We start from the raw sequence: 15,279 nt of genomic DNA on the forward strand, positions 1-15,279 counted from the left end.
CAAACAACAGATATAATAATGAGATGGGTGAAGGGGAGATCTCTCGTTTTATATACCTACGTCATGGATGATACTGAAGCCTCAAGTATGATAGTGAAGAACTCGGAAGCATCCAACTCGTACTGCGGTGTCGCAGATCGGCGGTGGCTGCTTCCCGCCATCTCTGATAAGCAGCAGAAGAGACCAATTAGTACCCTTACAAAAGATCATAAAACATGCATGATAACAGGCATTAGTCGCAAGTACCCCATATGTCCTATTTTTAGCAAAGTAATGCTAAAATTCATGAAAAATTTCAGCATTACCTTTGCTGAAAGTAGGACATATGGAGTACCCGAATTTGCCGGAACGGAAGTTAATCGACATTCCGGCAAACTCAAGGGCCTCTCGGGGTACCTACTACATCATCACAAGTACAGCAGCAGCAGCAGTGAATACAGGCATAACAGCAGCAAAACTATATATTTTTATGCAGTAAACAAACGAACACTAAGAGTAGAATGTTCTTGCAACAAAAATTATTGTGTGACATCGAAAGGCATCACTCTGCTTAAAGGGAAGGATGACTTAAGTGGCAGATGTATATGATTGCACCACTTGATCTGCACTTCTCTATATTATATGATGTACTGAAGAACTTGAGCAAAAAAAGATAAATAGGAACATATTTCTCACCTTGGAGGTGTTGCTGCTGCTGCACTGTCTGTTGTAGCCAGCGAATTAAGTTAGCTTGTATTTGGGCTTGCTTTTCCTTCTAAGCTCTCTGCATCTATAACACAGAATAAGAGGGGAACTTGACAACTAGCTGGAGCATATATTTCAGGATCTTCTAATGGGGGGTTGTTTAGTTTCCTAGTTCCATACTTTTGTTGGACAAGTTAGAAATGAAGGTCCCCTAAAATGGTATTTAATTAGTGGGCAAGCCCACAAATTTACAAATCCACAAAAGCCCAATTCTAAAGAACTATAATGATCTGTTTGAATTACTAATTAATAATATAAACTAGAACAGGAGCTCAAGTTTCTTGGACACAAGTTGACCATGCAGCAACTACATGAGCAAAGCATTACTATCTGTGACAAAACCTAGAAGCTTGATACAAAACGTTTTGAACTGCAGAGACAACAGAATCAACTTTGAATATTTTCTAAGTACAAACCAGCAATATCTAGGAACTAACAAAATTGTAACATCAAAACAAGAAATCATAAAAACACTAAATACAGGCCAAAGCAAATGATATGGCAGCTGACATGTACGTTCACTAGAAATATAAGACATTTCCTACTATAGTAATACAGTAAAACTACTGTATCTGCAACATAAAACTACTGTATCTGCAACATAAAACTACAACAACATAAAACTACTGTATCTACAATAGTAGCAAGATTAATACAGTAATACACAAGAGATTAGTCAGTTTTACCTGGCTGTTTACTGCTGCTGCCGCGCTGTAGGGGCGGAGGAAGGGGCACCGCCGGTGGAGAGGGCGAGGCCGAGGACGGCGTGGGGCTTGAGGGCCTGCGTCCTGGTGAGGCCGACGAGGTGGTCGTCCCCGACGCCGGCGGAGCTAGGGTTCGGGGAGACGGCGGGCGGCGCTGAGGGGACGGGGCGGTGGAGAGGGGGTAGGGGGGAGGTCGCGGGAGAAGAGAGGAGGAGGCGGGCGGGGGCGCAGCTTCGGGGCTGGAGGGGCCTGTACCGGAGGCGGGGCAGCGGAGGGTTCGGCCGGCTGGGCGTGCCCGCGGCGGCGGGCCGCCAGCGGTGGCGGCGGGCCGGCAGCGGTGGCGGCAGCTAGGAACCCTAGCTGTCGCGCTCGGGAGGGATGGGGACGCAGGCGGGGCCGTGGGTGGAGGGGGACGGCGAGGGCGCGGGCGCGGGCGGAGGGGGGACGGTGAGGGAGGTGGTCGGCGGCGGAGGGTGGTCGGGTGCACGGCCGGGGACGGCGGGTGAGATGAGGCGGGGAGGGATTAGAGTGTGGATTGGGGATTGGGGATTTTACTGTGGGGGAGGCTTAGCAATGGCGCACCACCCGGGGGTGCGCCATAAGTACATCCATATCAATGGCGCACCACAGAAGGGTGCGCCATAAGTAATTTAATCTAGCCCGACTTGTCTTATATACCACCTATTCCTATCTACAACAGAACCTGCCCACTAGCCCGACTGGTCAGTACGCAACACATACATCAGGGGGTCCTGGGTTCGATTCCCAGGCTCCCCAATATTTTTTTATGCATTTTAAATCCTGTTTGATAATTATTTGTGTTTAAATATGTTCAAACTTGTTTAAATCATAACAGTAATATTTTTTATAAAAACAGTAATAATTTTTTAGAAAATATGTTCAAATTTGTTACTTGAAAATATCATCGGCGGCGGCGGTGGAGCGGGGGGAAGGTGCGGGGGGTGCCCGTTGGCGGCGGTGGAGCGGGGGAGGGTGCGGCGGCCGAGTGCTCGTCGGCGGTGGTGGAGCGGGGAAGGGTTGCGGTGGGTCGTCGGCGGCGGTGGAGCTAGCGGGGGAGGGTGCGGGTGGGATCGAGATCGAGATCAAAAAGAACCCGCCCACTAGCCCGACTAGTCAGTACGCAGCACACACACACACCAGGAGGTCCTGGGTTCGATTCCCAGGCTCCCCAATATTTTTTATGCATTTTAAATCCTGTTTGATATTTATTTGTGTTTAAATATGTTCAAACTTGTTTAAATCATAACATTAATATTTTTTCATAAAAACAGTAATAATTTTTTTTAAATATGTTCAAATTTGTTACTTGAAAATATCATCGGCGGCGGCGGTGGAGCGGGGGGAGGGTGCGGGGGGTGCCCGTTGGCAGCGGTGGAGCAGGGGAGGGTGCAGGGGACCGGGTGCTCGTCGGCGGCGGTGGAGCGGGGGAGGGTTGCGGTGGGTCGTCGGCGGCGGGGGAGCTAGCGGGGGAGGGTGCGTGGGGTGCCCGTTGGCGGCGGTGGAGCGGGGGAGGGTGTGGGAGGGCGGGTGCTCGTCGGCGGTGGTGGAGCGGGGGAGAGTTGCGGTGGGTCGTCGGCGGCGGTGGAGCTAGCGGGGGAGGGTGCGGGTGTGATCGAGATCGAGATCAAAAAGTGTCCATGAAAATATACACGGTGCGCCATTAGCAGTTTTGCAAAAAAGTAAAAAAAATTATATATACTAATGGCGCACTGTTTACAAGGTGCGCCATTACTTGTTAGAACTAGTAATGGCGCACTTTGGCGTCATGCGCCATTAGAATGTATGGAAAAATGAAAAAAAATCAATACTAGTGGTGCACCGTGTGCCTGGTGCGCCATTAGTGTCTTCCTTACTAATGGCGCACCTGCAACCGATGCGCCATTAGTATATAGTAGTGGTGCACTGCTTACCTGGTGCGCCATTAGTATCAATCCTATCTATAGCCCTTTTCCTAGTAGTGAAAGCGTCGTGGCGGGATCTACATGTGAAGCGGAGTACCTGGCAGCCTCGGAGGCAGCACATGAAGCAATCTGGATGAAGGACTTCATTACCGACCTAGGAGTTATTCCCAATGCGTCGGGGCCGATGACTCTCTTCTGTGACAACACTGGAGCCATTGCCGTTGCCAAGGAGCCCAGGTTTCACCAGAAGACCAGGCACATCAAGCGTCGCTTCAACTCCATTCGAGAAAATGTTCAAGATGGATACATAGATATTTGCAAAGTGCACACGGATCTGAATGTCGCAGATTCGTTGTCTAAACCTCTTCCGCGAGCAAAACATGATCAACACCAGAACTCTATGGGTGTTCGATTCATCACAATGTAACTAGATTATTGACTCTAGTGCAAGTGGGAGACTGTTGGAAATATGCCCTAGAGGCAATAATAAAATGGTTATTATTATATTTCCTTGTTCATGATAATTGTCTATTGTTCATGCTATAATTGTGTTGTCCAGAAATCGTAATACATGTGTGAATACGTAGACCACAACATGCCCCTAGTTAGCCTCTAGTTGACTAGCTCATTGATCAATGGATGGTTACGGTTTCCTAACCATGGACATTGGATGTCTTTGATAACGGGATCACATCATTGGGAGAATGATTTGATGGACAAGACCCAATCCTAAGCATAGCACAAGATCGTATAGTTCGTTTGCAAGAGCTTTTCTGATGTCAAGTATCATTTCCTTAGACCATGAGATCGTGTAACTCCCAGATACCGTAGGAGTGCTTTGGATGTACCAAACTTCACAACGTAATTGGGTGACTATAAAGGTATACTACAGGTATCTTCGAAAGTGTCTGTTGGGTTGATACGGATCGAGACTGGGATTTGTCACTCCATATGACGGAGAGGTATCTCTGGGCCCACTCGGTAATGCATCATCATAATGAGCTCAATGTGACCAAGTGGTTAGTCACGGGATCATGCATTACGGTACGAGCAAAGTGACTTGCCGGTAAGGAGATTGAACGAGGTATTGGGATACCGACGATCGAATCTCGGGCGAGTAACGTACGGATTGACAAAGGGAATTGTATACGGGATTGCTTGAATCCTTCACATCGTGGTTCATCCGATGAGATCATCGTGGAACATGTGGGAGCCAACATGGGTATCCAGATCCTGCTATTGTTTATTGGCCGGAGAGCTGTCTCGGTCATGTCTGCATGATTCCCGAACCCGTAGGGTCTACACACTTAAGGTTCGGTCACGCTCGGGTTATTAGGAAGACTTGTAAGTGATTACCGAATGTTGTTCGGAGTCCCGGATGATATCCCAGACATCACGAGGAGTTCCGGAATGGTCCGAAGGTGAAGATAAATATATGGGAAGTTGTCATACGATCACCGCAAAAGTTCGGGGGCTTATCGGTATTGTACCGGGGCCATCGGAGGGGTTCCGGGGGTCCACTGGGAGGGGCCACCTCTCTCGGAGGGCCTCATGGGCCTCATGGGCGGGGAACCAGCCCCTGGAGAGCTGGGCGCACCCCCCCCCCCTTGGGCCCATGCACCTAGGGTTGGGGGGCCTAGAGGGGGCGCCCCCTTGCTTGGGGGGCAAGCCCCCTGCCCTTGGCTGCCCCCCCCCCTCTAGATCTCATCTAGAGGGGGCTGGCCCCCTTCCCCCTTCCCTTATAAATAGAGGGGCGAGGGGAGGGCTGCACACCACATCCAAGGTGCAGCCCCTCCCCTCCCCAACACCTCTCCTCCTCCGTTAAGAGCTTGGCGAAGCCCTACCGGAGTACTGCCTCTCCACCACCACCACGCCGTCGTGCTGCTGCTGGAGCTCTCTTCCTCAACCTCTCCCTCCTCCTTGTTGGATCAAGGCACGGGAGACGTCTTCGCTCCGTACGTGTGTTGAATGCGGAGGTGTCGTCCGTTCGGCGCTAAGATCTTCGGTGATTTGGATCACGACGAGTACGACTCCATCAACCCCGTTCACTTGAATGCTTCCGCTCGCGATCTACAAGGGTATATAGATGCACTCATATCTCTCTCGTTGCTAGATGACTCCATAGATTGATCTTGGTGATGCGTAGAATTTTTTTTATTTTCTGCAACGATCCCCAACACCCATGTCCTCAGGAACAAACGTAACTACTCAAAAAGCATATTCATGTTCATAATCAGAGGAGTAATAATATGCATTAAGGATATGAACATATGATCTTCCACCAAGTAATCCAATTAGCATCAACTACAAGGAGTAATCAACGCTACTAGCAACCCACAGGTACCAATTTGTGGTTTTGATACAAGATTGGATACAAGAGATGAACTAGGGTTTTGAGAGGAGATGGTGTTGTTGAAGATGTTGATGGAGATTGACCCCCTCCCGATGAGAGGATCGTTGGTGATGATGATGGTGATGATTTCCCCCTCCCGGAGGGAAGTTTCCCCATCATAACAGCTCTGCCGGAGCTCTAGATTGGTTCCGCCACGGAGTTTCGTCCCGTAAGCTTGCCTCTGATTTTTTTTCCAGGGTAAAAGCCTTCATATAGCAGAAGATGGGCACCAGAGGGCCACCAGGGGGCCCAGGAGACAGGGGGCGTGCCCAGTAGGGGTGGGCGCGCCCCCACACTCTTGTCCTGGGTGTGGGCCCCCTCTGGTAGTTTCTTCGCTCAATAATTATTATTAATTCCAAAAATAACTTCCGTGGAGTTTCAGGATTTTTGGAGCTGTGCAGAATAGGTTTCCAATATTTGCTCCTTTCCCAGCCAGAATTCCAGCTGTCGGCATTCCCCCTCTTCATGATAAACCTTGTAAAATTAGAGAGAATAGCCATAAGTATTGAGATATAATGTGTGATAACAGCCCATAATGCAATAAATATTGATACAAAAGCATGATGCAAAATGGACGTATCACTCGCCTAGGATGTTCACCCTCAACGAGGTTCGTGACCGCGGCGGCATCCTGCTACAGCTCACGGTCACCTTCACCAACACGTTTGACGCGCGCGAGCTCCTCGGCCAAGTCTTTTGGTGCGGCTGCAAGTCCATCTTCTTCACAGTGTACAACATCTACACCAACTACGAGAGCGTCTTCCCCACTCCAAGCCAGATGCACTCCCTTCCCTACGATGACGAGGAGTAGGTGTGAAGTTGAAGACGGTGTTGAAGGGGCGTGTGGCCAAGGTGGAAGAAGGAGGTCAACATGAAGATGTTCAAGAAGGGGTGCGAGCCCGGAGTCAAGCTCGTCATGTTTTCGTTTTATCATTTTTGTTTTGTTGCTTTTCTATGTCGTGTGTGCCGTGTCGTGTCATGTCGTGTCCTGAACTTATCTATGGATACCCATCTATGTAAGGGTACGGTGTGTTGCATCTTATCTATCCAAGTTATTATGTGTGTTAAAAAATGTCCGTGCCCAAACATATCATTTCTTCCCTAAACAAAGTCATGAACTAACATGCAAATTTATTCCCTTTAAATCCTAAACCAAGTGCCACTCTAACCAAAATCATGTGGCAGTGCAAACATACGTTTGCAACCCTCCAAAATTTTAGTGCAAAACAAAGGAAAACCACTGTCACGCGTGTGCAAACATTCAATACAAACAAATGGTCTCACTATGTATACTTTCCTTCCCTACCCATGTCAAAGTCTTTCCATCTTTCCCTAGCGGTTACCAGCGCGGCCCTAAACGCCACAAACCCATGCGGTCTGAGTCCCCAGCCGCACCAATTTTTTGTGCATTTTCCATCCTTCATTTTTTAGATAAATTATTATTTTCTCAATGTAATGCCCTTAAAAAATGTTCATTAAGTTTGGCACCAGGTGTAAACCTCTACCATAGCTGAGGCACGTTTTCTATGACATTTTGGTCTTTGATTTAAATCATGGTGTATTTGAATTGGAGTAATTAAATTGATATTAAATATTTAACAGCTCCAAAAAAATTCTAAACTTAATTGTTTGGCTCTGGAATAATTCAATTGGCTTCCACAAAAAGTTTCAGCATTATGATTTACTGCCTAAATTAAATCAGAACAGAAAACAGAAAACCACGCAAGAGAACCCCCGAATGGGCCTAATTGGATCAGTTGGCCCATTAGTCTAGCCAGCACTTGGCTCTATGCTCTGAATTTGGCCCGCAGAGGAACCTTTTTTTTGGACAGAAAGGCAGAGCAGAGAGTTGCATTTCATTGATCAAAAGTTTCTAAATTCCTCATTTCTTCTCCCTTTTTTCAACATATTTACATGTTGGTCACTTCTTCTCTAAGTTTGTGAATTCCTCATTTCTTCTCCCTTTTTTCAGCATATTTACATGTTGGTTACTTCTTCTTTTTTCCAACATTTAAACAACTTAGACCAACATTTAAACTAGGTGAATTTCTCATACAATTTCAAGCTTATAAATTCCTCCATAATTCATGCCTTTCCATACAATTTCAACATTACATCCAGTGCGATTACCATACCTACAAATGCCCAACAGTAATTGGAAATGGGTATTGGTATTTGTGCTTGATCTTCAAGCTTCCTAACCTTCTTCTTCAACATCCTAAGCTCAACAGCTAGCTCCCTGTTAGTGCGTGCTTCGCCTCCATCTCTTCTTCTGGAGCTCATGCCATGGCCACTGCCGTTTGTGGCAGCATGCGCAACCATTCTTCATGCTCGATCTTCTTGCAGTTTGTTCATCAGAGTCTTGGCCAGAGCATCGACCCAAAGAAGGAAGCATATCGCCTGCATGAACACCAAACAGATCAACCCATTGCTCAAAGATCCCGACCACGAAAATGGTGCAATTGCCCCGATTCTTACCCCATTCTCACTGCACACGTATAACGGACGATTCTGGTTCCTCGGTGTGTGCGAAACCCTCCGATCAACGCTCGCACGGCACCATGGACAGACGAAGACAGGCATGTCCACACGCGCCCGGCTCTGCATCCGCGAGGTGGCGCGGGAGCTTGAGGAAGACATGGAGCTCGGAGCCGAAGGGGATCTGAATGCCGCCGCACCCTCCACAGCTAGCTTCCAACCGCCTCTCTCTCTCTCTCTCACTGTGGTCACCGCCATGCTCTCTGTCACCGTGGTCACCGCGGATGTGTGTCGCTCGCTTATATAGCACACCCGCAATGGCTCTCTGCTCAACGGCTCTCTGCTGGGTCCCACAAGCCACCCGTGCAACGGTTTGATAGTCTAGGGCGTCTCTGCCACCTGGTCCCATATGTAAGGGCCGAGTCAAAATGTTGACCTAACGGAGACGGCAGAGTTCACGGAACGAGTATGTGCGCACGGACTAGGGGCAAAACTGAGCATGATTCGCATCTGAGGGCAAAACTGAGCACATGGACACTACTGAGGGCAAAAGGATAAATAACCCAATGTGTTACCCCCTGCAAAGTGGTCTCCTCCGCCGGTGGGCCAGGTTAAACTCAACACCAGCGGTTCGTGGACAAAGGATGGGAAGGCGGGAGTCGAGATGTTGCCCCGTGATCATCTAGGTAAAACCATTTATACATCTTGTAGGGAGCTCTTCTCTTCAAGAGATGCTCCTGCATGCATGGAAGGTTTATGCATTGCAATTCAGCGCTCCGATCTCCCAATTCAAATCGAGATTGACTCCCTGTCAGTAGTGAACATAGTGAATGGGATGAACACAGATCGGTATATCTATGTGTCTTTGGTGGCAGAGGTCAAGCATTTATAGTCTCTACCTACGACTCGTATTGCTCATATCAACCATGCTCGAAATTTTGGTAGTGATTTTTAGCAAAGTTTACAAGAACCGAGAGTAGAACTGCAGTCTAGTTAGGCTCTGGCCTTCTGGAACTCATTGATTTATGTAAGGAAGACTGTAAGGTTGATGTTTGAGTAATATAAGTTTTACTCACAAAAGGAAAATAGTCTGTTATCATCCCTCGATTGGGTCGGCGGCTTTCTCGCGTCTTGCAAGATTCTTGGGTGTAGTGCGACCACTATGACATGGGCCTCCTCCTTGCAGTCTGTGGGATCCTCCCACGATATAGAGGTGAGGGTGGTGACGGGCAATTTGGTAACATCCTTCGAAAAACGACAATGTACTAGCTCGACTCCATGGATCGCTTCATGTCACCTCTCGGCACAGTTGTGGTAGCAGTGCTAGTGATCTCCTCCTTGGGATCAGTGGCTAGCGGTTATGCGGCAAAGCAAGCGCCCAACCCTGACCATCTCCTCATGTGGAATGGCTGATTACAGCGACTGGGAGGAGGCTACCTCCTCGGATGGCAATGGTGGCTGCCATGACGAGGAGAAATGCTCCTCAGGCAGCGCTAGACCATGAAGTGTTTTCTGGAGGGGGAACCCTGTTGGGGAACGTAGCAGAAATTCAAAATTTTCCTACGTGTCACCAAGATCTATCTATGGAGAAACCAGCAACGAGGGGAAGGAGAGTGCATCTACATACCCTTGTAGATCGCTAAGCAGAAGCATTCAAGAGAACGGGGTAGAAGGAGTCGTACTCGTCGTGATCCAAATCACCGGAGATCCTAGTGCCAAACGGACGGCACCTCCGCGTTCAACACACGTACAGCCCGGTGACGTCTCCCATGCCTTGATCCAGCAAGGAGAGAGGGAGAGGTTGGGGAAGACTCCATCCAGCAGCAGCACAACGGCGTAGTGGTGGTGGAGGAGCGTGGTGATCCAGCAGGGATTCGCCAAGCACCACGAGATATGAGGAGAAAGATAGGTAGGGTTGCGCCAACATGAGAAGAACTTCGTGTATTGGGTTGCCCCTTTGCCTCCACTATATATAGGGGAAGAGGGGGCTGCGCCCCCACCTAGGTTTCCACCCCTAGGGGCGGCGGCCAGCCCTAGATCCCATCTAGGGGGGCGGCCAAGGGGGGAAGAGGGGGAAACTTGCCCCCCAAGTAAGGTGGAGGCGCCCCCTCCCCAAACCCTAGGCGCCTTGGGCCCTTGTGGGGGGGCACACCAGCCCAGCTGGGGCTGGTCCCCTCCCACACTTGGCCCATGCAGCCCTCCGGGGATGGTGGCCCCACTTGGTGGACCCCCGGGACCCTCCCGGTGGTCCCGGTACGTTACAGATAAAACCCGAAACTTTTCCGGTGACCAAAACAGGACTTCCCATATATAAATCTTTACCTCCGGACCGTTACGAAACTCCTCGTGATGTCTGGGATCTCATCTAGGACTCCAAACAACATTCTTTAACCACATACAAACTTCCTTTATAACCCTAGCGTCATCGAACCTTAAGTGTGTAGACCCTACGGGTTCGGGAACCATGCAGACATGACCGAGACGTTCTCCGGTCAATAACCAATAGCGGGATCTGGATACCCATGTTGGCTCCCACATGTTCCACGATGATCTCATCGGATGAACCACGATGTCGAGGATTCGATCAATCCCATATACAATTCCCTTTGTCTAGCGGTATTGTACTTGCCTGAGATTCGATCGTCGGTATCGCGATACCTTGTTCAATCTCGTTACCGGCAAGTCTCTTTAATCGTTCTGTAACACATCATCCCGTGATCAACCCCTTGGTCACATTGTGGAAGTTATGATGATGTCCTACCGAGTGGGCCCAGAGATACCTCTCCATTACACGAAGTGACAAATCCCAGTCTCGATTCGTGCCAACCCAACAGTCACTTTCGAAGATAACCGTAGTGCACCTTTATAGCCACCCAGTTACGTTGTGACGTTTGGTACACCCAAAGCATTCCTACGGTATCCGGGAGTTACACAATCTCATGGTCTAAGGAAATGATATTTGACATTCGAAAAGCTCTAGCATACGAACTACACGATCTTTGTGCTAGGCTTAGGATTGGGTCTTGTCCATCACATCATTCTCCTAATGATGTGATCCCGTTATCAACGACATCCAATGTCCATGGTCAGGAAAACCGTAACCATCTATTGATTAACGAGCTAGTCAACTAGAGGCTTACTAGGGACATGGTGTTTTCTATGTACCCACACATGTATCTGAGTTTCCTATCAATACAATTATAGCATGGATAATAAACGATTATCATGAACAAGGAAATATAATAATAACCAATTTATTATTGCCTCTAGGGCATATTTCCAACAGTCTCCCACTTGCACTATAGTCAATAATCTAGTTCACATCGCCATGTGATTAACACTGACAGGTCACATCGCCATGTGACCAACATCCAAGAGTTTACTAGTGTCATTAAACTAGTTCACATCACCATGTGATTAAGACTCAATGAGTTCTGGGGTTTGATCGTGTTTTGCTTGTGAGAGAGGTTTTAGTCAACGGGTCTGCAACATTCAGATCCGTATGTACTTCGCAATTCTCTATGTCATATTGTAAATGTTGCTTCCACGCTCCACTTGGGGCTATTCCAAATGGTTGCTCCACTATACGTATCCGGTTTGCTACTCAAAGTCACTCGGATAGGTGTTAAAGCTTGCATCGACGTAACCCTTTACGCCGAACTCTTTATCACCTCCATAATCAAGAAACATGTCCTTTATTTACTCCAAGGACAATTTTGACCGTTGTCTAATGATCCATTCCTGGATCATTCTTGTACCCCTTGACTGACTCATGGCAAGGCACACTTCCGGTGCGGTACACAGCATAGCATACTATAGAGCCTACGTCTGAAGCATAGGGGACGACCTTCGTCCTTTCTCTCTCTTCTACCGTGGTCGACCTTTAACTCTTAATTCATACCTTACAACTCAGGCAAGAACTCCTTCTTTGACTGATCCATCTTGAACACCTTCAAGATCATGTCAAGGTATGTGCTCATTTGAAAGTACCATTCAGCGTTTCTGATCTATCCTCATAGATCTTGATGCTCAATGTTCAAGTAGCTTAATCCAGGTTTTCCATTGAAAAACACTTTTCAAATAACCCTATATGCTTTCTAGAAATTCTACATCATTTCTGATCAACAATATGTCAACAACATATACTCATCAGAAATTCTATAGTGCTCCCACTCACTTCTTTGGAAATACAAGTTTCTCATAAACTTTGTATAAACCCACAATCTTTTATCATCTCATCAAAGCGTGCATTCCAACTCCGAGATGCTTACTCCAGTCCTTAGAAGGATCGCTGGAGCTTTGCATACTTATTAGCATCTTTCAGGATTGACAAAAAACCTTCTGGTTGTATCACATACAACCTTTCCTCAAGAATAACGTCCAGGAAACAATGTTTTGACATCCTATCTGCAAGATTTCATAAATCATGCAGTAACTGCTAACATAATCCCAACATACTCTTAGCATCGCTACGAGTGAGAAAGTCTCATCGTAGTCAACTCCTTGAACTTGTCAGAAAACTTAACGACAAGTCGAGCTTTCTTAATGGTGATACTTACCATCATTGTCTGTCTTCCTTTTAAAATACATCTGTACCCAACGGCCTTACGACCATCAAGTATTTCTTCCAAAGTCATGGATCCTTTCTCAGATCTTATGGCCTCGAGCCATTCTTCGGATTCCGGGCCCAGCATCGCTTCTCCATAGCTCATAGATTCATTGTTGTCTAGCAACATGACCTCTAAGACAGGATTGCGTACCACTCTCAAGTAGTACGCGTCCTTGTCGACCTACGAGGTTCGGTAGTGACTTGATCCGAAGTTTCATGATCACTATCATAAGCTTCTACTTAAATTGGTGTAGGTGCCACAGGAACAACTTCCTGTGCCCTTCTACACACTAGTTGAAGTGATGGTTCAACAACCTCATCAAGTCTCCACCATCCTCCCACTCAATTCTTTTGAGAGAAACCTTTCCTCGAGAAAAGACCCGTTTCTAGAAACAATTACATTTGCTTCCGGATCTAAGATAGGAGGTATACCCAACTGTTTTTGGGTGTCCTATGAAGATGCATTTTTATCCGCTTTGGGTTCGAGCTCATCAACCTGAAACTTTTTCACATGAGCGTCGCAGCCCCAAACTTTTAAGAAACGACAACTTAGGTTTCTTCAAACCATAGTTCAAACGGTGTCGTCTCAACGGAATTACGTGGTGCCCTATTAAAGTGAGTGCGGTTTGTCTCTAATGCCTAACCCATGAACGATAGTGGTAATTCGATAAGAGACATCATGGTACGCACCATATCCAATAGGGTGCAACTATGATGTTCGGACACACCATCACACTATGGTGTTCCAGGCGGTATTAATTGTGAAACAATTTCCACAATGTCTTAATTGCGTGCCAAAGCTCGTAACTCAGATACTCATCTCTATGATCATATAATAGACATTTTATCCTCTTGTCATGATGATCTTTAACATCACTCTGAAATTACTTGAACCATTCAATAGTTCAGACTTGTGTTTCATCAAGTAAATATACTCAACATCTACTCGAATCATCTGTGAAGTAAGAACATAACGATATTCACTGCATTCCTCAGCACTCATTGGACTTCACACATCAAAATGTTTTACTTCCAACAAGTTGCTATCTTGTTCCATCTTACTGAAAACTAGGCCTTTCAGTCATCTTGCCCATGTGGTATGATTTCCATGTCTCAAGTGATTCAAAATCAAGTGAGTCCAAACGATCCATCTGCATGGAGTTTCTTCATGCGTATATACCAATAGACATGGTTCGCATGTCTCAAACTTTTCAAAAACTAGTGAGTCCAAAGATCCATCAACATGGAGCTTCTTCATGCCTTTTACACCAATATGACTTACATGGCAGTGCCACAAGTAAGTGGTACTATCATTTATATCTTTTGGCATGAAAATGTGTATCACTACGATCGAGATTCAATAAACCATTCCTTTTTAGGTGCAATACCATTGAAGGTATTATTCAAATAAACAGAGTAACCATTATTCTCCTTAAATGAATAACCGTATTGCGATAGACATAATCCAATCATGTCTATGCTCAACGCAAACACCAAATAACAATTATTTTAAAACCAATCTCGATGGTAGAGGGAGCGTGCGATGCTTGATCACATCAACCTTGGAAACACTTCCAACACATATCGTCAGCTCACCTTTAGCTAGTCTCCATTTATTCCGTAGCTTTTATTTCGAGTTACTAACACTTAGCAACCGAACCGGTATCTAATACCCTGGTGCTACTAGGAGTACTAGTAAAGTACACATTAACATAATGTATATCCAATATACTTCTATCGACCTTGCCAGCCTTCTTATCTACCAAGTATCTAGGGTAATCCTGCTCCAGTGGCTGTTCCCCTTATTACAGAAGCACTTAGTCTTGGGTTTAGGTTCAACCTTGGGTTTCTTCACTGGAGCAGCAGCTGATTTGCCGTTTCATGAAGTATCCCTTCTTGCCCTTGCCCTTCTTGAAACTAGTGGTTTCACCAACCATCAACAATTGATGCTCCTTCTTGATTTCTACTTTCGTGGTGTCAAATATCGTGAATACCTCAAGGATCATCATATCTATCCCTGATATGTTATAGTTCATCACGAAGCTCTAGCAGCTTGTTGGCAATGACTTTGGAGAAACATCATTATCTCATCTGGAAGATCAACTCCCACTCGATTCAAGTGATTGTTGCACTCAGACAATCTGAGCACAAGCTCAACGATTGAGCTTTTCTCCCTTAGTTTGCGGGCTAAGAAACTCGTTGGAGGTCTTATACCTCTTGACGTGGGCACGAGCCGGAAATCCCAATTTCAGCCCTCGAAACATCTCATATGTTCCACGATGTTTCGAAAACGTCTTTGGTGCCTCAACTCTAAACTGTTTAACTGAACTATCACGTAGTTATCAAAACGTGTATGTCCGATGTTCGCAACATCCACATACGACGTTTGGGGTTCTGCACACTGAGCGGTGCATTAAGGACATAAGCTTT

This window comes from Triticum aestivum, chromosome 4A (genome assembly GCF_018294505.1).
Source record: "Triticum aestivum cultivar Chinese Spring chromosome 4A, IWGSC CS RefSeq v2.1, whole genome shotgun sequence".
NCBI lineage: Eukaryota > Viridiplantae > Streptophyta > Magnoliopsida > Poales > Poaceae > Triticum > Triticum aestivum.